The sequence below is a fragment of the Monomorium pharaonis genome, chromosome 3 (assembly GCF_013373865.1).
Source record: "Monomorium pharaonis isolate MP-MQ-018 chromosome 3, ASM1337386v2, whole genome shotgun sequence".
NCBI lineage: Eukaryota > Metazoa > Arthropoda > Insecta > Hymenoptera > Formicidae > Monomorium > Monomorium pharaonis.
The window spans coordinates 9,563,089-9,586,164 of NC_050469.1; the positions used below are offsets into that span (position 1 = coordinate 9,563,089).

The 23,076-nt window shown below is 38.3% G+C and overlaps 1 protein-coding gene and 1 pseudogene across 3 annotated transcripts in view; one reads left to right on the forward strand and one right to left on the reverse strand.

The window, feature by feature from the left end:
• Positions 1-23,076, forward strand: part of LOC105838293 (RNA-binding protein Musashi homolog Rbp6) — a 613,545-nt gene that overhangs the window by 287,220 nt on the left and 303,249 nt on the right. The gene's annotated exons all lie outside the window — the stretch shown is intronic.
• On the reverse strand, positions 6,924-18,205 carry LOC105829560 (annotated as a pseudogene).

Below are 23,076 nucleotides of genomic sequence, written 5' to 3' on the forward strand. Positions count from 1 at the left end.
AGAACATTTTTTAAACAATTATTTTGCCCGAAAAACTTGAATTTCTAAGGCTATACGCCAAGTGCTAATCGAATATCGACAGATCTATTTATTTTAACGTAATTCTCATATAGTTCGGGACTCGTACAATATGTTTCTATAAACTTCAGGTGATATAATTAATTAGAACATTTTTTAAACAATTATTTTGCCCGAAAAACTTGAATTTCTAAGGCTACACGCCAAGTGCTAATCGAATATCGACAGATCTATTTATTTGAACGCAATTTTCATATAGTTCGGGACGCGTACAATATGTTTCTATAAAGTTCAGGTGATATAATTAATTAGAACATTTTTTAAACAATTATTTTGCCAGAAAAACTTGAATTTCTAAGGGTACACGTCAAGTGCTAATCGAATATCGACAGATCTATTTATTTTAACGTAATTCTTATATAGTTCGGGACGCGTACAATATGTTTCTATAGAGTTCAGGTGTTATAATTAATTAAAACATTTTTTAAACAATTATTTTGCCCGAAAAACTTGAATTTCTAAGGCTACACGTCAAGTGCTAATCGAATATCGACAGATCTATTTATTTTAACGTAATTCTCATATAGTTCGGGACGCGTACAATATGTTTCTATAAAGTTCAGGTTATATAATTAATTAGAACATTTTTTAAACAATTATTTTGCCAGAAAAACTTGAATTTCTAAGGGTACACGTCAAGTGCTAATCGAATATCGACAGATCTATTTATTTTAACGTAATTCTCATATAGTTCGGGACTTGTACAATATGTTTCTATAAAGTTCAGGTGATATAATTAATTAGAACATTTTTTAAACAATTATTTTGCCCGAAAAACTTGAATTTCTAAGGCTACACGTCAAGTGCTAATCGAATATCGACAGATCTATTTATTTTAACGTAATTCTCATATAGTTCGGGACTCGTACAATATGTTTCTATAAAGTTCAGGTGATATAATTAATTAGAACATTTTTTAAACAATTATTTTGCCCGAAAAACTTGAATTTCTAAGGCTACACGCCAAGTGCTAATCGAATATCGACAGATCTATTTATTTGAACGCAATTCTCATATAGTTCGGGACTCGTACAATATGTTTCTATAAAGTTCAGGTGATATAATTAATTAAAACATTTTTTAAACAATTATTTTGCCCGAAAAACTTGAATTTCTAAGGCTACACGTCAAGTGTCAATCGAATATCGACAGATCTATTTATTTTAACGTAATTCTCATATAGTTCGGGACGCGTACAATATGTTTCTATAAAGTTCAGGTGATATAATTAATTAGAACATTTTTTAAACAATTATTTTGCCCAAAAAACTTGAATTTCTAAGGCTACACGCCAAGTGCTAATCGAATATCGACAGATCTATTTATTTGAACGCAATTCTCATATAGTTCGGGACGCCTACAATATGTTTCTATAAAGTTCAGGTGATATAATTAATTAGAACATTTTTTAAACAATTATTTTGCCCAAAAAACTTGAATTTCTAAGGCTACACGCCAAGTGCTAATCGAATATCGACAGATCTATTTATTTGAACGCAATTCTCATATAGTTCGGGACGCGTACAATATGTTTCTATAGAGTTCAGGTGTTATAATTAATTAAAACATTTTTTAAACAATTATTTTTCCCGAAAAACTTGAATTTCTAAGGCTACACGTCAAGTGCTAATCGAATATCGACAGATCTATTTATTTTAACGTAATTCTCATATAGTTCGGGACTCGTACAATATGTTTCTATAGAGTTCAGGTGTTATAATTAATTAAAACATTTTTTAAACAATTATTTTTCCCGAAAAACTTGAATTTCTAAGGCTACACGTCAAGTGCTAATCGAATATCGACAGATCTATTTATTTTAACGTAATTCTCATATAGTTCGGGACTCGTACAATATGTTTCTATAAAGTTCAGGTGATATAATTAATTAGAACATTTTTTAAACAATTATTTTGCCCGAAAAACTTGAATTTCTAAGGCTACACGTCAAGTGCTAATCGAATATCGACAGATCTATTTATTTTAACGTAATTCTCATATAGTTCGGGACTCGTACAATATGTTTCTATAAAGTTCAGGTGATGTAATTAATTAGAACATTTTTTAAACAATTATTTTGCCCGAAAAACTTGAATTTCTAAGGCTACACGCCAAGTGCTAATCGAATATCGACAGATCTTTTTATTTGAACGCAATTTTCATATAGTTCGGGACGCGTACAATGTGTTTCTATAAAGTTCAGGTGATATAATTAATTAAAACATTTTTTAAACAATTATTTTGCCCGAAAAACTTGAATTTCTAAGGCTACACGTCAAGTGCTAATCGAATATCGACAGATCTATTTATTTTAACGTAATTCTCATATAGTTCGGGACGCGTACAATATGTTTCTATAAAGTTCAGGTGATATAATTAATTAGAACATTTTTTAAACAATTATTTTGCCCAAAAAACTTGAATTTCTAAGGCTACACGCCAAGTGCTAATCGAATATCGACAGATCTATTTATTTGAACGCAATTCTCATATAGTTCGGGACGCCTACAATATGTTTCTATAAAGTTCAGGTGATATAATTAATTAGAACATTTTTTAAACAATTATTTTGCCAGAAAAACTTGAATTTTTAAGGCTACACGTCAAGTGCTAATCGAATATCGACAGATCTATTTATTTTAACGTAATTCTTATATAGTTCGGGACGCGTACAATATGTTTCTATAGAGTTCAGGTGTTATAATTAATTAAAACATTTTTTAAACAATTATTTTTCCCGAAAAACTTGAATTTCTAAGGCTACACGTCAAGTGCTAATCGAATATCGACAGATCTATTTATTTTAACGTAATTCTCATATAGTTCGGGACTCGTACAATATGTTTCTATAAAGTTCAGGTGATATAATTAATTAGAACATTTTTTAAACAATTATTTTGCCCGAAAAACTTGAATTTCTAAGGCTACACGTCAAGTGCTAATCGAATATCGACAGATCTATTTATTTTAACGTAATTCTCATATAGTTCGGGACTCGTACAATATGTTTCTATAAAGTTCAGGTGATGTAATTAATTAGAACATTTTTTAAACAATTATTTTGCCCGAAAAACTTGAATTTCTAAGGCTACACGCCAAGTGCTAATCGAATATCGACAGATCTTTTTATTTGAACGCAATTTTCATATAGTTCGGGACGCGTACAATGTGTTTCTATAAAGTTCAGGTGATATAATTAATTAAAACATTTTTTAAACAATTATTTTGCCCGAAAAACTTGAATTTCTAAGGCTACACGCCAAGTGCTAATCGAATATCGACAGATCTTTTTATTTGAACGCAATTTTCATATAGTTCGGGATGCGTACAATGTGTTTCTATAAAGTTCAGGTGATATAATTAATTAAAACATTTGTTAAACAATTATTTTGCCCGAAAAACTTGAATTTCTAAGGCTACACGTCAAGTGCTAATCGAATATCGACAGATCTATTTATTTTAACGTAATTCTCATATAGTTCGGGACTCGTACAATATGTTTCTATAAAGTTCAGGTGATATAATTAATTAGAACATTTTTTAAACAATTATTTTGCCCGAAAAACTTGAATTTCTAAGGCTACACGCCAAGTGCTAATCGAATATCGACAGATCTTTTTATTTGAACGCAATTTTCATATAGTTCGGGACGCGTACAATGTGTTTCTATAAAGTTCAGGTGATATAATTAATTAAAACATTTTTTAAACAATTATTTTGCCCGAAAAACTTGAATTTCTAAGGCTACACGTCAAGTGCTAATCGAATATCGACAGATCTATTTATTTTAACGTAATTCTCATATAGTTCGGGACTCGTACAATATGTTTCTATAAAGTTCAGGTGATATAATTAATTAAAACATTTTTTATACAATTATTTTGCCCGGAAAACTTGAATTTTGAAGGCTAGACGTGAAGTGTTAATCGAATATGGACAGATTTATTTATTTTAACGTAGTTTTCATGTAGTTCTGGACGCGAATAGTAATTTTCTGAAGAGTTACGGTGATATAATTAATTAAAACATTTTTTAAAATATTATTTTGCTCGATAAACTTGAATTTTGAGGGCTAAAGGTGAGATGTTGTTCAAATATCGACAGTTCTATTTATTTCAACGCACTTCTCATATATTTCCGAACGCGTACAATAAGTTTCTAAGAAGTTCCGGTAATATAATTAATTAAAACATTTTTTAAACAATTATTTTACCCGAAAAACTTGAATTTTGAAAGCTGGACGTGAAGTGCTTATTGAATATCGACAGATTTATTTATTTTAACGCAGTTTTCATATAGTTCCGGACGCGTACAATATTTTTCTAAAGAGTTCGCCAGAAAGTGAAAGTTTTGAAAGTTGATTGATAATTAACAGGTAACATTACATATAATATATTATAATTTTTAATTTATTTAAAGGGGATTAAGTATGTAGTGAATGTATGTAAGAGTGATATTAAGAAACATGAAAATATAATATAATTACTAATTTGTGTTTAGAGAGTGAGAGAGGGGCGGAGGGTGGATAGTGGGAGAGCGTGAGAGATAAAGAAGAGGATTAAATAAGAAAGTAAAGTGTAAGAGTAATATTGAACAATATGAAAATAATATAATTAATATCATTAATAATATAATTAGTAATTTAGAGAGGGGGAGAAGGAGCGTGAGATAGAGAAGGGCATTAAATATGATAAAGTGTGTGAGAGTAATATTACAGAAGAAAAAAAAGTGCAATGTTTAATATAAAAATGCTAAGTGGCGCGCGCGAAGCGCGCGCATTGTTGTGTTCTAGTATTTAAAAAAATTAAACCGCATTTCCACGAAGCGCTATTTTAAAACGAATAATTTTAATGATTTCCAAACATTACAATGAAATCGATGTAGCACACAAACGATTACATCGTTTCACATTTTTCTCGCGATGTGTGTGAACGGCGCTTTTATCGTGTCATGGATTCATCTCGATTTCATCATCGTAAAAATAAGATCGATAGCGAGGGATATGCGGCGGAACCGTGCTCAATGATTCTTTCGAATTATAAAAGTCACGATGCGTTGTAATGATCGGGGATCGGATCTTCTCCCCGGAATCTTCTCTTTGGATCTTTCTTTCTATTAGAGAGAGGAAAGGAAGCGGCGCGTTCGACTCGTCTGGCGTTTACGACCGGCATAAAGGGGCGACCTCCGGATAAAGGGAGGCGATTGTTCGCCGCGCGCGTAACCTGCAACCCTTCTTTCTCCTGCGATCTCTCGCAGGACGCCGCGTCGCGGGGACCAACGGGATCGAGAACGGGGACGGTAAACTCGCTGACTCGATACCTTCAACGGGCTGATGTTCCTGATAAAAAAAAGTCCGTTCCATAAAGCGCGTGGACGGTCGCCGTCCAAGAGTGCAAAAGGTATCTTCGAACTTTTATTCCCAAAAGGAACGAGCCAGGCGCGCTACAAGCCGGCCCGGCGTGGCGTGAGCATGAACATATTCCGGAGCGTGGAAAACGAATTACGAGATGGAAGTCGCACTCTTTCGAGTAATTTGAAAATTGCCCGAGGAAAGAAAATCGCGATACAGTTCTTCGCGCGTTGTGTTTTACCTCGGCGATAAAAGTTTACGCGGCGAGTATTTCTCGGAAAGCGCGGAAGGGCGTTTCGCCGTTCTCGAGCAATTCTCGTACATTTACGTTTTTCGCGTGATATTCAAAACCCAACGCGAATAATTTAATATTATAAAGATCGAGGGTAAGCACGTGTCCAGAGGAACAGACTTCTAGAAGAGGAAAAGGGAACTTTTTTCTGAATATATCGAGAAAAAGCTGACTTGGCGACTGTTTCTAAGAAAAACTGGCTATTCCGAGAAAAAAGCTTACGTAAACCTTTTTCGAAACTGCTAATAAAAAAGTGTGTAGTGCGTTTATTGGCAATTTTTGAACTTTCATGGCGCAACCATATTTCCATTCGATACTTCTTAAAGTTTGAGAGACATTTTGGAGATATTAAGAAAGAGACAGAGATTTTCTCGGTTTAAGTAGATTTAAAACTCGCATAGTTTCACAAATTCTTAAAAATTATTCTTATGACGTATAAATACATTTCTTTATTAGATTCATATTTAATGTATTAAAGTTACTCTACAGGTGAAGTGACACTACATTAGATGTAGAAGTTTAATTTTTAATGCGACTATTTTTTGAATCTAATGTGGTTAGGAGACACTCGATCGCACTTATAAAAGATTGTCCAAATGAACACCGCGGACATGAAATTCGCGAGAATTCATGCGACCACTTGAACATTAAGGACAGCGATGGTGTAGAGAGGAATGGAATCGTTCGTAAGAGATGAAAATAAAACGGGCCGATTCGGAAAGCGGCCTCGAATCAATTCGTATTCATTTAGTGCGCAGGTGTTGCTAACGGTGAAAAATTGTCGTTACCTTTTTCGCAGCGCTTGCGGCCAATGAAAGGCACTCGTTATTTCGCGCCGGCGAACGATGCCGCCTTAGAAGGGTGGATACGGAACTTTCGAATGATTTATCGTTTGCAACGTTCTCTCGCCGCTCCCTCAACGAGAGCGATTTCAAGTATCTCAAAACGGCAGGAAGATCGAGCTTTTTGTACTGTACGAAAGTGTGCATTCACGAACGACAAAGTGTGATTTCTTACGTTGTTCTCCCTATTGCATTGCATTTCTGCGATCGAGTCATTGAATATAGCTCAACGTTGCAATGGATTTATCGACATATTTATAATTGAATTTTTTGGGAAACTAGCTTTCATATTTTTATTATTATATAACTGATTATATTATAAGTAATAACTTATCTTTTTATTTTTTTTTTGTTACAGGTGAGTGCTTGTCATCATTTATGTTTGGCGTAATATGCGTTTATGTGGTAAGTCACACAATTATATAAATTATGTAGAAATTAAATATAAAATAAAAATGACTAAATTTTTGAAACAAAATTTTAGCGTTTAAAAGTTTAAAAATAGAACATAACTAGAAAAGATATAATTCAAATATTGATAGATTAGAAATAATTAATCGAATTCTCTATTAGCTATCAAATCTCTATCAAAATAAATTTTACCCTTTTTAACGTAAAATTGTCTAAAATGTTGCGGAATTATTTTGTGAACGATGGAGAAGCATGGAACAGTGTAAATAAAACGTGATTATGAAAGATTATTTATTTCTACATCGATCACTAGGTCATGATAAATTTATTCGCTAGTGGCTCGGTCGACGTTGCGAAGGCTTTAGAGCTTTAACCGGGCGACGTGATAATCTCAATGGCAGGAGGCAGAAGAGAGAAAGAGAGGAGAGAGAGAGAGAGAGAGAGAGAGAGAGAGAAACGCGCGCGTTGATACGATATAAAGCGGAATTTCATTTTAATACGACATCAAGACACTTTGCGAGAATTAATTGAATCCATTTCGCCGTCGCGTCACATACCGCCTCTCGTCTGGATCTCTTTTCTTTCTCCTTTCATTTTTTAACGGCTCGCTTCTATCGAGTGGAACGCCATTTCACCACGTCGTACTTAATTACAGAGTTGAGCGAACGATAGTTAATTACACAATTACGCTGAGAGAGGAATCGAGCGCATCTTTGGATTCGCACGTGGCGTGTTCCTCACGAAGTATCCTGTTACTCCTATAACCAAAAGACTATATAAAGTATAACATGAAATCAAATATACAGATTTTTATACGAACTATAAAAAACTTTTAAATTATAAATATTTATCTTTGCCTATCTTGTACTTAATGTTCGGAAGTTGCTATGATAGATTAATACATTGCATTGTACTATAAATGATGTTAATAAAATGGGTCTTTTTTGGAGAAAAAAAAAATTCTTTGCAACTCGTGATAATTTTTATACTTATAGTTTTCTTTTAATAAACATAATGTTTATACATTGTAATACAATAGTTGTTTTGATACCGATTTGCAATTTAATTTACTTAACGTGATTTGTTGAAAAAATATCTCGTCAGTTTGTTATTATATAATGGGGTCGACACTGCCACGCTGCTTTCCGTGATATGACGTGATGTGACACGACATGATGTGATGTACCATGACAAAGCGTGAGCTCAGGGTGCGTGCGATAACAATACGTCTCTAGACATCTTTGCGAGGGTTATAATTTGAGAAAGGTAAAAAGAGAGAGGTTTGATGGAAAGTAAACGTCGAGGAGAGCGAGCGCGTCTATAGAATGGTGAGTAGAAAAATTGCGTGATACATGTCCATGTAGACGAGGGAGGGGAAAAAGGAGAAAGGGAACTGAGCCTTCTTCTCCTATACTGTAAGCCGGGGATGATAACGCGGAGCGTCTCGATTCACACTTGGCGATGAGGTCAGAAGGGACAAGAAAGGAAGGGCGAGGAGGAAGATCTCCGAGCCAGATGTAAGAGAAGGATTATCTCGCGTCGGGTTTCGAATCTGATAGCGAGCGCTCGGGCATGGTAGTACGGGGCTGGAAGAACCGGGCGAGCTTCTCAGGGGCCACGGTTGCGGTGAGAGTGGGTGGTGCTTTTAAGGTATTGGTCCGGAAGCGGGGTGAGAGTTGTGCCGGAGAAAAGAGTCGTGCCGAGCCGCGTTTCACGAACGTACCACCCTGACGTAATACGCGCGTAAAATGGAACTCCCGTGGCGGCAGCCGTCGCGATGATGATACCACTTACTCGAAGAAAACGTTCTGCGTGACCTTATCGTTCCCGTCGATATAAATCGCCCGTTCGCTTGAGACTTTCCGTCACGTCGCGGCTTCACGATGGCATTCGAGATTAGGCCTCGTAACTGTCGTTACAGCATCCATCTCTGATTGCTGTCCGTCTATCATCGACCCAGTATTCGTGAGTTATCAGTCATCTTTCATTATGAACGACCTTCGCCTTGTATATCGAATTTATTTGGGTTAAAAACGCACCTCGACGTCGTAACTTTGAGGAACTTTCTTCTGGGCTGACCGAGTTATTTGACTTCCGATGCGATGCTTCTGACCGATCTAAATGGTTTCCGACAACTTTGCGGGCAGACGCGGTTATCAGACTGGCATATATCTATGGCGCAATGCGCCATGTCAGAATTTAAAGTATTTTACCAAGTTTTTTCATGCCAGTATCCCATTTTGAAGGATTACGATATATATGGGAAGACATCATATCACATAAATAAGAGTCACGATATTGTGTCTACGATATGTTAAAATCTTAATTTTCAAATATTATAAATTATTTTCTATTTTAACGCATTGTTTTATGATTTTATTTAGAGTTTAAATATAAAGTAAATGTAGAGTTTAAATATAAAAAAATGCGGTATAAATTTCTTAGAAATAATATTTTTACATTGATTGATAAATCTGATTAAATGTACGATACATTGCTAAATTTACGTATCAAGAATACTCCGCAAAATAACTACGCTGCTTTACACGGCAGGTTCTCTCGTGGGACTCGTTCCTCTCTGGCTGCTTCCTTGCTCTTTGATCTTCGAACCGTCCCATGGAATCGCTCACGTGACTTCGAGTTTAAGAGCAGTTTGCGGGTCCCGAGGTATACCTCCCAGAGCGGATTAATGTCGGCTGAAAAAATAGACAATTCTGTTATCCGTGTAACGAGGTGTATCTAGGAATTTCTCCCGAGTATTCTCGGGTCAACAGGCAATGGCGGAATTCCGTCGATTGGACAATCATGATCCGTAAGGATTTTCGCGAGCGAGCGGGGATATTTACCGCATCTTCGAGTCTCAGATTGATAAGAGTCGAATCGGATTATGGCGTCTGTGTGCCGTGTCAGCTCTTACCTCCTTCTCTCTCTCTCTCTCTCTCTTTCTCTCTTTTGCTCTCTCTCTCTCTTTCTCTGTCTTTCGGAACTTCTCGCGACGCCAACAATTTCTCGGCGAAATCGGCGCTAGCGGCTGCAAGGCGGCAGGTGTTGCTCGGAAGTGAAGATGATGAAAGATGACGGGCCGTCGCCCCGGGTGAGCATCTCTCTGACTGGTGCCTTCCATCGACCCCGTCAGTTCGAGCATGAAATTACCGGGCCGACTGAGACGCGAGTGGTTGCTTGCGCGGAGATGCCGCAGGATGGGTAAACGAGATAGGGGGTTGGAGACTGTGTCTGCATGCGTGTGTACATGTATGTGTGCGCGTAGGGCGTTGATGGGTGGCGGTGGAGGACGCGGATGGGTTATATGGAAGGAGGAGAAAACGTCGGATAGAACCATCGTACGAACGCAAGAGACGTAGGGAGAAAGACAGGAAAAGTCTACGAACGAGATAGAGAAGACGCGGAGAGAGCTGGAAAGAGATATGTAATTTATTAACTTCAGAATGAGTAACATTCCGAAATTGTAGGACTTGGAGTAACGTGAGGTGCGAAGCGTTCCACGGATTCACCCACGTGACTTTCGAATTTAAGAGCAGTTTACGAGGATCAGGATATAGTTTTCCAGAGCGGATTAATATCAGCCACCAACAAATATTAACCAACAGATCTTTTCCACATATACTAATGATTACAAAATGTCATTATTATTTTTTATCTTGATTTTCATACTTTTATCTTTTTTAAAAATAAAATTAAGTTAAAATCATCTCTCGCTAATAGATAAAAATAGATTGAGGAAAATTAATTTTGTCAACACGTGAGAAATTTTGAGAATTAATATTGAGAAGTTTCGGGAATTATTAATTGTTTTCGCGTTAAGCGTCATATAATTTATCAGAGGATTAACAAAAAGCTCCAATAACTGAGTGAATAACCTAATCTGACTAAGCTATGGTAAATTGAGAAGAAGAGAAGGGAAGAGATGAAAGGGAAGGGGGAAAGAGGAAGACAGTGGAGAAAACAGAAACAGATAAGGGGAAGAGAGAGTACCGGCGAAATCAATTATTGTCATTCCAGTCTGTAGTCACCATCCTGATGTATGTTGACTCCGTGATGTATGTTGCTCTGCTTCGGTAACACAACTATCCGTTATTCGAGCCCGGTTGCGACCTCTTCGCATCCGCCTTGAAGTTTCTCTCTTCGTCTTTCTCGTTCCGCCTCTGCCTCCGTCTTTATCGAGTTGCGCCGCTTCAAAATACCATTACATCACGAGCGGGCAATTTGTCACGAATAGTGCTTATTAGGCAATTCCACGGCATCGACGCGTCTACGATGCCGTGAATTTCATTAGGATCGACCTACCGGGATTGGTATTAGGCGCCGTTCGTCTCGTTACATCAGCATTTCCGGTCGGTATGCGGCGAATCTCCGTTCTCGGCCAGGAGATCGTTTAATCCTGAAGCAATCGCTCATAATTAATCTGTGCCATGTGTCGCCTTCTTAACGAGCAGACAATGGCGATTGGAAGGCTCTCTCGGTGCCAGCTAAAGCGTTAATCTCCATTTCTTCGATGAAGGTCGACAAGAATTCCGTTCGTTCAATTCTCTCCTCGAACGAGAAAACGAAGTTAGATACCTTAGCTATCGTAATGAATTTAGTTAGTAAGAGGTTTGACAAGAGAAGCAAACAATTTGGGGAAATCGAAAAGATGTGAAACTGGATGGGAAATCACAAGAGAGCGACGAAATTCAATTAAATGCTTGATGCAACACAATCTCCGTATTTTTTTTTGTATTTTTTATTGTATTAGTCTCTCAATGTTATACTTTTCCATTTGCAATATAATATTTTTCAATAAATATAGAACTTTTTTTCATATATTCAGTAATTGATGCACAGTACAGACATATCCATAATGTAAATATTGTTCGATAAGATTCCCGCGCGTGAATGTTAGTGCGACGCTTTATGAGTTCTCGCGATAAAGTTGCAACTTAAATATGCGTTGTTTTCGGCACGAGGCGCGAGAATGTCCAGACGACCGGGCGGTTTATGACGTTGCGATTCCGTGTGTAGGGAAAAAGGGAAAAATGTTATTTTGCAGTGCCGTCTCAGTAACAGCTTGCACAAAACTGCCGGTGATATACGAGCCTGCGCTCAGCTACCTGGAACGAGGCCATCCGCATTAAAAATACGCGTTCGCCATGCGCCGCCCGCCGAAATTGATGGACGAGCCGCGCGCTACCTGTAATTATAATTATAAATCACTAGGAACGACGGACACGAGCGCGGTGGCTTATGCACGTCGCCCGCGGTGCCGAAATTTATTTGCCGAAGGGCAATTAGGAATTTGAATATGCAGCGCGGTTTTTATGCGTCGTTATGCGAGAGCGGCGTGGTCTCCGGTTTTCGGTGGAAACTCGTATTTCCTTCACGTTTTTTTTCTTCCGCAGCGGGAAGAATTATTAGTGGCTATGAACTGAAATGATGGCGACTTAGTGGAAATATGTTACGAGAGAACCAATGATTTATTTAATTCATTTCGGGGAATATAAAATTCTTATTATTTAGCATATAATAATTATACGTAAGTACTTATTAAAAAACGTTATTGATAAAAAAGATAACTATTTTACTTTGAGCAATAAAAATGCCAGTATGACAGCAATAAAATTGTCTCGGTTCTTCAGGGATAGCGTGGGAAATTTTTAGAGAATTACGGGGATGCGACGATAATACACTTTATTTCAAGTAAACTACGCTAGAACATGAAACTCGGATTTTCTCTCTCCGTTTAGCGATCCCTTTAAACGGGGAGTATTTCTTATTATTGTCAAGGATGTGTGTAGAGTGATTCGGGCACGACCTGAGATTGCCTCCTTACGGTCTTTCGCGGGGATAAATGGGGGAGGGGACTTAAGTTTGCGAGTAGTTTAGGGATCTCGTCGTCGTCAGCTGGTACCGCAATAATCGTTGCGATTCAACGAGCAGCCCGTTCGAAGCTCTCTACGAGAGTACAGTTTCTCCAGAGTTTCAGATCATTCATGGTTCTTGGACGAAAAGGCTACTTCATACACTTCCGCCGTCAGCTGGCACGGTGATAATCGTATAATTCGCGAAGAAGCTGAAATCGTATGTGCAGCCGCTCCGATATCGACATTGCGATTTCGATTTCGTCATGTTCAGAAGTTGAAATTGGCAAAATCGAAATTCGTCTTTGTTGCGCACTTAAATAAATTTTCACGGTGAAACATGCCTTTCGTTTTTTACTGCCGAATATTTCTTCAATTACGAGTTAAGGAGAAATCTTGAGAAATGCGACGTACATTTTAAAACAATCTTCTGATTTATTCAATGTGTATCTTGCGCGATATCGCTCGCAAATTTGCGATTTTAGATTCGAAATCTCTACAGAGAGCAAGGGGAAGTCAGGAAAGTTCTCGGGAGAAGGAAATCGAAGGAGAGAACGTTCACTTCCTCCCTAATTTGGCGCTTTCGATAAATTTAACAAGCTCGTCACGAAGGAAGGAAGGGCCTTGTATGTCCGGGCATGGCGCCAAGTTCTTGGCGCGTTCGCACAGCCGCGACACCATTACCGTCCCGGGGTGGACCCGGGTGTCTCCCGGGACACGCCGGATCGTCGACGACGTCCACTTGGGTAATACGGTTCCTTTTCCTCCCGCCTCTGGTTGCTCCTTCTCCTTCTCTCTCTCTCTCTCTCTGTCCTCTTCGGCCGATTGTAGTCGGACTCTCGCAGACTGGCATCGTTAGGACGTCTTCTACCGTGTCGAAACCGGCCGTGTGCCTTTGCACGTCGTCCCGCTCGTGCTGTCATCGCTCGAAAAATTCTCCCGTGGAACCAACGCGCGCGTCCACCGAATAGAAAACACGTCGATTACTGTTCGAAGCGACGGGGGCTCGAAGCTGCACGTGCGTCCTGCGAAAGATCCTTTTCCAATGCAAAGCAGGTTGGACATACTACTGCTGGTCGTACTACGTCCTGTTCGTTTGCAGTTTCCTCTGTGATGGATGTGATGGAAATGAAAGGCTGGGGCGCAATAACATGCTAAGTCATACGGCGAAAAGCCTCCTGAGACACGATCAACGGCTTTGTTTATTAACAGGCTCGATTATGTTCTCGTTCGGAAGCTCTTGTCTCTTTGTTACAAGCGAGAGTTAAACGGGATGCAAGGGGAAATGTCAGGATACAACAGCAATTTAGATATATAGTATGTAAAATACTGGTTCATGCATAATCTAAATTGTAAGTGTGTTGCGATGTGGGTTTATCGTCTACCTACTTAAATTACATGTAAAGTGATAGTCGAGATATTTTATCCGCAGACTATGCATAAAATAACGCTATTTTATAACACACATGTCAACAAACATTATCTTAGATAATTTGAGTATAAATGATACTAACTTTCCTGATTAGACTGCTTATTGCAACTACGATAGCTCATTTTGTAAAATTTTAATATTATTTTACTTTAATCGATAAGAGTATTGATCACATGATTGCGATTAAGAAGATTAAGGGTAATATGATAAGTTTACAAAAGAAAGAGTATTATTTTCGAAGGATATAGATATCTAAATGTTCGACTTTTAAAACTTCGTAAGCGTTATACTTTTTACAGTCTCGAATCAGTTGCTTAAATCGAGTATTTAAATGCTGAGTCTGCAAATGAAAATTGAATGAAAATTTAAATAAAAATAGAATGAAAGAGATGAAGCAACCGAGCGGGATCTGCGAAGAGAAAGACATCGCGCAATCGGAATCAAGTTTTAACATTACAAAGTCAATTAACAGGCCAACCGATGCGGAGGTCATAGATTACTCGTCGTTTAGAATTCAAAGAAGACAACATTTCGATGCTGGAAGTTTTCGGGACTCGGTACACGTACATAGGAACCATCGTCCATTGTCGTTTCGCTTTCGAAAGACGCGACGATGACGACTACGACCTCGACTACGATAACGGTTCAGTCCAGACTCTTGTGTCCTCCCTCGCTATTCTCCAATTCTTTCCAGCTTCGTCCGCACGGTCGTCTCGACAGTGGAAGGCAAATTGCTCGATAACTTTTGCCACGACCGTGCGTCACCGGTGCCCGAAACTTTCTCGAAGCGTAGAGTCTCAGGCATCGTCTCAGAACCACCAGAAGCAGCAGCTGCTGTCGTTGTCGTTGTTACGTGCACGGTGTGTTGCAACAGAGCACAATAGGAATTTGACTGCATGATAAATATTATACAGTAACTATAGTAAATTATGTAAAAAAATATTATAGCGATTTGTACAAAGTTCTTTTGGGATGAATTTAGAACTGTAATATACATATAATGTACAGATATTTAAATGTACGTACAAAATTGCTCTAAATAGAAGATTATGTGAAAAAAAACAGTTTCACAAAAATATCTAAAATTTAGCTAGGTACAGATTTGATAATTTGGACCAACAAAATAATTATGTAGGACGCTCAAGCTAGTTGCTAAAATATCAAAACTTTTTGCATTAACCATCATCATACTTGATCGTTTTACATAATTATTTTGATAGTCTAATAAAATTATTTTCAGACCCGTATCTAAATTTTTTTTAGGTACTTCGTATAGAACTTGGAAATATCTAGCACTAACATATAAAAGAGATATTCATATAAAATAATTTCAATTTTTGAAATATTTTCTACGACATATATCGAAAGAGAAAGCGAGAGAAAGAGAGAGAGAGAGAGAGTGTGTGAGTGAGTCTAAAGAAAGAGTTTGTTACCATGGAAGGATAGGTTCCTTAAAGGTGTATTAATATCTTGAAACTAGATCAGTCAATGTCACTGCGCGGTTTGCACGTTGTGGGACACATTCTGAACTTGTGACATTTCCTTGGTTCACTTCCGAGCAGCGAAATTAAATTAGCTGTTCTAACTCCGCGGTATTACTGCTTTATGTAACACGTTTTCATCCACGCTCTCAGCGGGACACGTCCTAGCGGAATTCAGAGTCTCCGGAATTCTTTTGGAACACTCCGTATATACGCACGTACGTCGTAAGATCCGTAAGCGTCTCTCGAGTTCATTTCGCAGAGACTTAATAAACGTTTTACGCGCGCGGGGGAGGATTGCGACGCTTTTCATAAGTTACACCCCGAGGGGGAGCGCAAACTCGCGCAATGTGAAACAATATCGCTAGCTCTGTGCGCGTCTCAAATTTCGGATGGCGAGCCTTCTTTGCTGGCTCAGAGCAAAATCGGAAGACGGAGAGGTAAGAGGATCGTGAACGACGAACAAGGTGACCGTGAAAGAGAATGGAAACGCACGCGCGAGGGGAACGGTGAATTTTCACGTTCAATTTTGAGGCAACGAGGAAGAGACGAGCACATTGAGAGGGTTCGAGAAGGATGGGAGGGGAACGAATGTGAGGACAGAAGGAAGAAAAACTCAAAGCAAAGAAAGAGAAGGGTTGGTCTTGTCAATCGTTGAAAAGGTGTGCAGTTGGCGCAATCTCGTAGGAGAGGGAAATCAGGACAATTCCTTGAGTCGATAAATTCTTTCGCTACTTGTGTGCCTTGCTACCTTTACACACACACACACACGCATACACACACACACACACACACACACACACACACACACACACTCTCTCTCTCTCTCTCTTTCTTTCTCTCTCCCTATTTCCCTCTTTTCTCCTCCAATTGCACTCTGTTATACTTGTCAGTACATAGCACGTGAGAGAAAAGGAGTAGAAATAGAGCTGCGCCGAGCATAACCTGAGTGAAGTGAAAATTGCTCGAGCCATTCGCAAGGATTGACCTTACGTGCCACCTTACATTCTTGTCGTCATTCGCTACGAACACGTGTATACGTAAATATCTAGGGCCTAATAAAAATTGTTTTTTCTATGATCATTGTCCTTTTGAAATTTCTGAGGAGATGCCTCAAATATATCAACCTTCTTAGAATAATATAAACAAGGAGAGAGATAATGATATAAACTGATGTCAAGAGAATAAAGCAACGTTTATCAGATATTTTCAAAAACTATTATTTCCACATATAAATCTGAAAATGACATGGAAATTAATTAAATTCAACAAAGAATTGATTTATATCATAGCGCAAGTTAAAAATTCCTAGGAAGAGGAGAGAGACCACGAAAGAAGATTTGATACGGCGAGAATGGCAAACTAGTCGCGAGGAAAATCTTCGATAGTTTAATCCGTTCGGTTTTTCAGAAGTGCCAGATAAACGCGCGGGATTAGCGAGAAGGAACGAGCGGGATAAAGTTGGAGTAAGACGGAGAGGCTGCGATCGAGCACGGGTCTTATAAAACGCGGCACGACAATGACGACGAAGAGCAAGGGCGAGGAAGTGATCGGAAAAGGAATTCGTTAAAAGAAAAAGGCCGAAGAAGTGGGATCTTTTTACTTCGAGCATCGTTGTGCTAAAGCGACGAAATGCAATTACAACATAGATCTTTATACGAAGTGCTTAAAATAGTAAAGCTCTCTGAAAAGCATTGGATTATTATTTTCTTTAATGACGATTAAATAATGAGTAGGTAAAGTTAAGTGTTGAAGGTACATTTTATTATAAATTTATTTTGATTGTATTGTTAATGACGTAGCATGAAATTTACTTAAGGTTAAATTTTTAATATTTCAGATATAAACTGTATTTATCACTTCCATTTTCTTGCAAGATTTATCGACATTACTGCTATTACGAAAATGGAATGTCTTGTTCTTGACAAGAATTGCGGTTTGGACTAAAAAGTTATACTTACCCTCTATTTTTTCATCTTTTATCGAGTTCTTCCCTTCGTAACACTAGCCCACTTTCTTTCTACGCGCTTAGGAAAGTAATCAAACTTTTTCTTCACGCAAATTGCGCGAAGAAGTCGACTGCCTCGCAACGATGATGTTAGAGAATGAAAGAGATGGGAGAGGAGAGGAAGAGAGGGTGAGAGAGAAAGAGAATGTGATAGAAGGGGAATATAGGGTGCTCGAGTGATAAGAGGCAAATCGAACTCTAGAGGCGGCCGATTGGCAAAGCGTGCGGACAATGAAAGAGTAAGTCGGCCGAGTTGTCTAATACATATTAATGAGAGCTAGAATGGTTCGCAAAACTCGACTTCCATTTCGATGTCAATGATTCCGCACGAACGTTTAGTCTATAATGACTTGACGTGCTTTTTTAATCAGTATCGCAGTTAGAAATTGTTAATAATGGGCATATTTTAAAGAGTTTTTTTTTCATAAATAAATTATTATTTACGTCTTTTTAAATAAATTATAATTTACATCTTTTAAAAACTTGAAACTATCGCGCGTTTTGATTAATTTTTAATTTTATTTATATTAACGGCTACACTGCTAGTTTACATGCGACAGGTAACAATGCTGCCTGATATTTCCCACCTTCAAATTGCTTTAGAATCTCGAAGCTGCGATATAAAGTCACGGAGAGCATCTTGTGTATTCTATATTAAATATGCAAAGTGTCAGCATAGCTTTTGCAACGTTAGCGAGCGAATCTCGTTGCCGACAAATTGGGACGCGTTTAAGAATCTGTCGTGCTTTTCGAGGGAAAGCGCCGTAAGGGCGTCGTGCCGTGACATTTCGCACGAGCCAGGGTGAGGCGTGATCCGAGGGTGCTTGCGGAAGAACCCGACGAGTACTGAGTAAGTCGGGTAAGTCGGGTAGAACTGCCTAATGCATGTTGATAAGGCGGAGCGTGGTTCTCGTACGTCACACGCGGCAGTAGGATCGGCGACCACTTGAAATAGCATTTTAGACTCTCTTTGCCAGTTTCTTGAACATATGAAAAAGTAATAGCTGTATCTTTCTGATGGTAAATACACTTGGCGACATTTGACGAAAGCAAAACTTGATAAATCTTTTATGTTTCACAATTTTTTGGACTCTTTTCATTTAAGATTACAACATTTTTTATACTTAACGCTCTTATACTTTTTCTTCTAATACTAATTAAAAAGAGAGATAGATTGAGGTAACTGAGATTGTTATTCTAATGTATCAAACGAGGTGGAAGAATGATTTTCGAGACGATGCACTTGATCTACACAATCGGCAGTGATCGTTCCTGTTTTTCGAAAATGGATATTGGATATACTTTTTTGATTTTATACCAATGCCAAGCGCAGACGGCAACGCTGGGCTTATTCGGAAATTACATTCGTTCCCGGCGGATGTTCTTCCTTCGGATTATTGCTTGCGCTACAACACCGATCCTTTCCTACATTCTTCCTTCTCTCTCACTCACCTTTTACGCTTTTATTTTCTCATTGATCGCCCTTTTTTCAGACCAATAGCTTCTTTCTTGCCAACCCCTCATTTCTCAGTCAAGTTCCGTAGGTGTGCTTTTAAAAGCACGTCTTAGTGGAAAATATCATACTCTTCTCTCCCTCCTTCTCTCTATCTATAATCCTACATAAATCGTTCATAAATATAGTCTACTCCTTTAAATCCCCCTTCTCTCCCATTTCCCCATCATCATATTGCTCACATAATTTACGCTTTCATGTAACTCATTTTTTGTATGAATTGTCGATCTATGATATTTATTTTTTATTATATTCAAGAAATTATATAAAAGTTAGTTAATAAGAAGTTTAATAAGTAGTTAAACAGATTAGCTACATAAAAATGACTAAATTTGTATTAACTCATAAAAATATTACAATATTTTGAACGATAATATTAATAGTTTCTATTATTAAAAAAATTTATTATATTAGAATGAAAGAGCATAAAAAATATGGGCGCATCAAAAGAATAACAATGGCACAATTATATCTCTAATTGAGAGCCGCATACGTCATTCTAATGGAATTGACATACCACATACATTTACAAGTCGCAGATTTTTCAAAATAAATTTATTCTCATGATATCAAATGCGTCGTTGTTTATTCCCAACTGGCAAATTCATCATGAATTAAATCTTCTCGCTACATCTGAATTCATTTGCCGTCAATCTTCAGTGTTATTCATTTTAACCTGGACTACTCCATCATTCTCCCTACTCTTCGGAAATCCGTTTCAAATTCCCGAAAGATCCTTGCCATTCACCTTCGTACTTTTGTTCTTTTCTCATTTTATCATATTTTTTCGTCTTTATTAGCATGCCGTCGCCATTACCGCCCAAGGGAAATTCCCAACTTCTCCCTATAAACTCGATCTTTTTACGCATTCATAATTTTCTCCTGAATTCTGAAAAATGTGGGTTATATAAGCGATTTAAATTGCTTCTCTGTGACGTAAAGGTATAATAAAAAGACCCCGTTTTATATCTCCTCTGAAAAACGTGAAATGGACATATTCCACTGTGCCACTAAAGTCAGCCATTTTTGTTCGTTCGTTCGTTCGTTCGTTCGTTCGTTCGTTCCTTCGTTCGTTCGCGAGATTCAGTTCGTGACTCGAGAAGCCGTGAGTTATTCCAGTAACTGAACGAGTTACTTTTCGAGGTCGCTCAGGACCAGGAAGAATCGAGAGAAAAGGCGATGATGCAAGGAAAGGATCAGAGAGGAGCGAGGGAGAAAAGGCGCGAAGCGACGAAAAGAGAAGAAGCTTCGGCTAGGCGTTTCACATGGTAATCCCCTCATGAATATCCTCAAAGGACCCCCTCCTCCACACGCATACGCACGCATTCGCGCATCGCTGAGGGTCTGTAAGGCGGAAGACATAGACGTATCACTGCTCGCATTTATACATCCGGCCGGTAATGCGAGCGGGAGGAAAGAGGAAGAAGGAACGGGGTGCGAATACGAGGTTGATGCCGGCGTAAGACCTGCTCTTATTCGATTAGATCGAAGCAAAAGCGTTGGTGACACGCTCGCTCGTCGTAGCCGAGTAATGTGATTAAAACTCCGATGGAGCTTCTAGTCAACGTCGAGTGCCTTTCCACGAACGAAGTCATATTTTCACAAAAACCGTTGCCGAAGATGCGATCGTCTAGGTCCCTCAGCAATTTTTTACTTTTTTTTTCGGATAAAAGTTTTAGACAAATAAACGTACTTATTTATTCTGATTTGATAACAACTTTCAATGAATTTAGAGAGAATTGATAAAATGAGAGAATTATTCATATCTTGGCTAATTATGAATATACAATGTATATATAATATTTATTAAAGGAATCTAATTAAAGGAATAGATAATAATTGTATATACATGATAATATTTGGATTAAATATTTTATTACTTATTATATTTTAAATCTATGTAAACCATCTTACATTACGTTTTTGGAATAAATTGCTCGGTATCGAACTCGGGTTTCAACGATACGCTTGACGGATAGCGAGAGAACATTGAAAGCTTCAAAGTACGCGAGCTTTTTCTTCCGCGGCGCATTTTCTCTCTACGTTGATTCGGAGGGTATTCGATTAACGTGCCGGCTCGAGCATTTCCCGACGGTCGAATATACGGGGTCCCGGTCACGGTGGTCCCCCTCGAAAAATATGAGACGGCAGGGCTGCTCTCGTGCAAAGAGAAGCAGGGGAGCTGCAGAGAGAGGGAATGCACAGGGTGGAAAGCGACGGGGCAAAGCGTTCTTTCACATGCTAATCCACCAGGCAGGCTGCGCTCATGAATACCTATGGTCAAAGCGCGCTTTTCTGTCCTTTGCCTCCCTTCCTCTCCCGCTCTCCGTCGCTATTTTTCCCCGTTCTCTCGCTAACGTTGTATACACCTTGTCTCAAAACTTTCGCACTTTCTCCCGACCGCAAATGGTAGGAGGGAAATTGGGCGGAATGGCGGTTGTTTCGGCGTCGAAACGTCAATAGCTCGCAAACTGTAAGCGCACGAACATAAATGATTTTAACGAAGCGGATTTAGTCGCGGAAGTGAGCACGGGAATAACGGAGAATATATATTCTTTGTTTATTTAATTTCAAATGTTGGTTTCTTTAAAGTCATGATAAACAATTACATTGGATAAATTTTCTACGCTAAGCAAAAGTCCGCGTCACATTTATCGAAATGTCGACAAAAATCGGATAGTTTTTTTTTTCCGACAAAAGTCGAGGAAGGATACTTTTTTTCTTTTTTCTTTTATGCTCCGATTTTTCTAGCTTTGTCTTTTTCTACTTTTCTCTTTCTCTCTCTCTTCTCTTTCTATCTTCCTCCCCATCTGTCTTTTGTAGCCACCTCTTTCGCGCCTACAAGAGAATTCTCCTCTGTGTAGTCAACATTTCCTCTCCCCCGGTCTCTATGAGCGAAATGGAGAACACAGCAAGAAAGGCCTTGGGAGAAATGGTGGCGCTTTGTGTCCCGAATTTGTGCCGCACCGTTCTCCGTACTCCTTTACGAGGGACGATAAGTCAGGAGTGGTCTCTCGCCCTTTACCCTTCTTCCCACCCGCCACGGCCCTTTTCCTACCGACCTACCGCTTCTATTCTCGCCTACACGCAAAATTATCGCGACCGCACTTAGAATAACGCGATCGTATCTACGTCCGGTTCGACTTTAGCGTACCCGTTAAATATTACCCGTCTCTAAACCGTTCCAGGCGCAGGAGTAACCCTCGCATTATATTCCGCCGTAGTGAAGATGTTTACGACTATATCTGATGATTGCGTGCATATATGTAATACGCAAACATGATTTTGATCCATTTAATATTTGTATTACCACGTAATTGGTAACACAGAGTGTGCATCGTAATTTTCAGAAATTCACTTGAATTGATTATAAAATATTCCATCATTTTACATTTGTTTACAAAAAGATTTTCTTTATATATTACATTTATTATTAAACAGTTTATTTGTCATTGCTCTTGTCGTGTTGTGTTAGAAGTCGAAATCATTGAAATTTATATGTAAATTCTTATATGTAAATTTAATTATATACTTTACCTAATAATTAATACTTTATCAATTTTCATATCAAATCATTTTACGTATATTATTGTTATATCTTGTTATAGCACTTATTATATTAATTGTTTCTCGTATTATATTATTTTATATAAAATTACATTATATATAAACCGAAAGAAGCACGAATCATTTTTTATACAACTTTATTTACTTATGCAATTTCAGAAAATTACATTGCCACAGAGACGCACTTAATTATCACGGTCAAAATTAACGTCCTACTCATCACACATGAACTTTCCGGTGTCTCCTT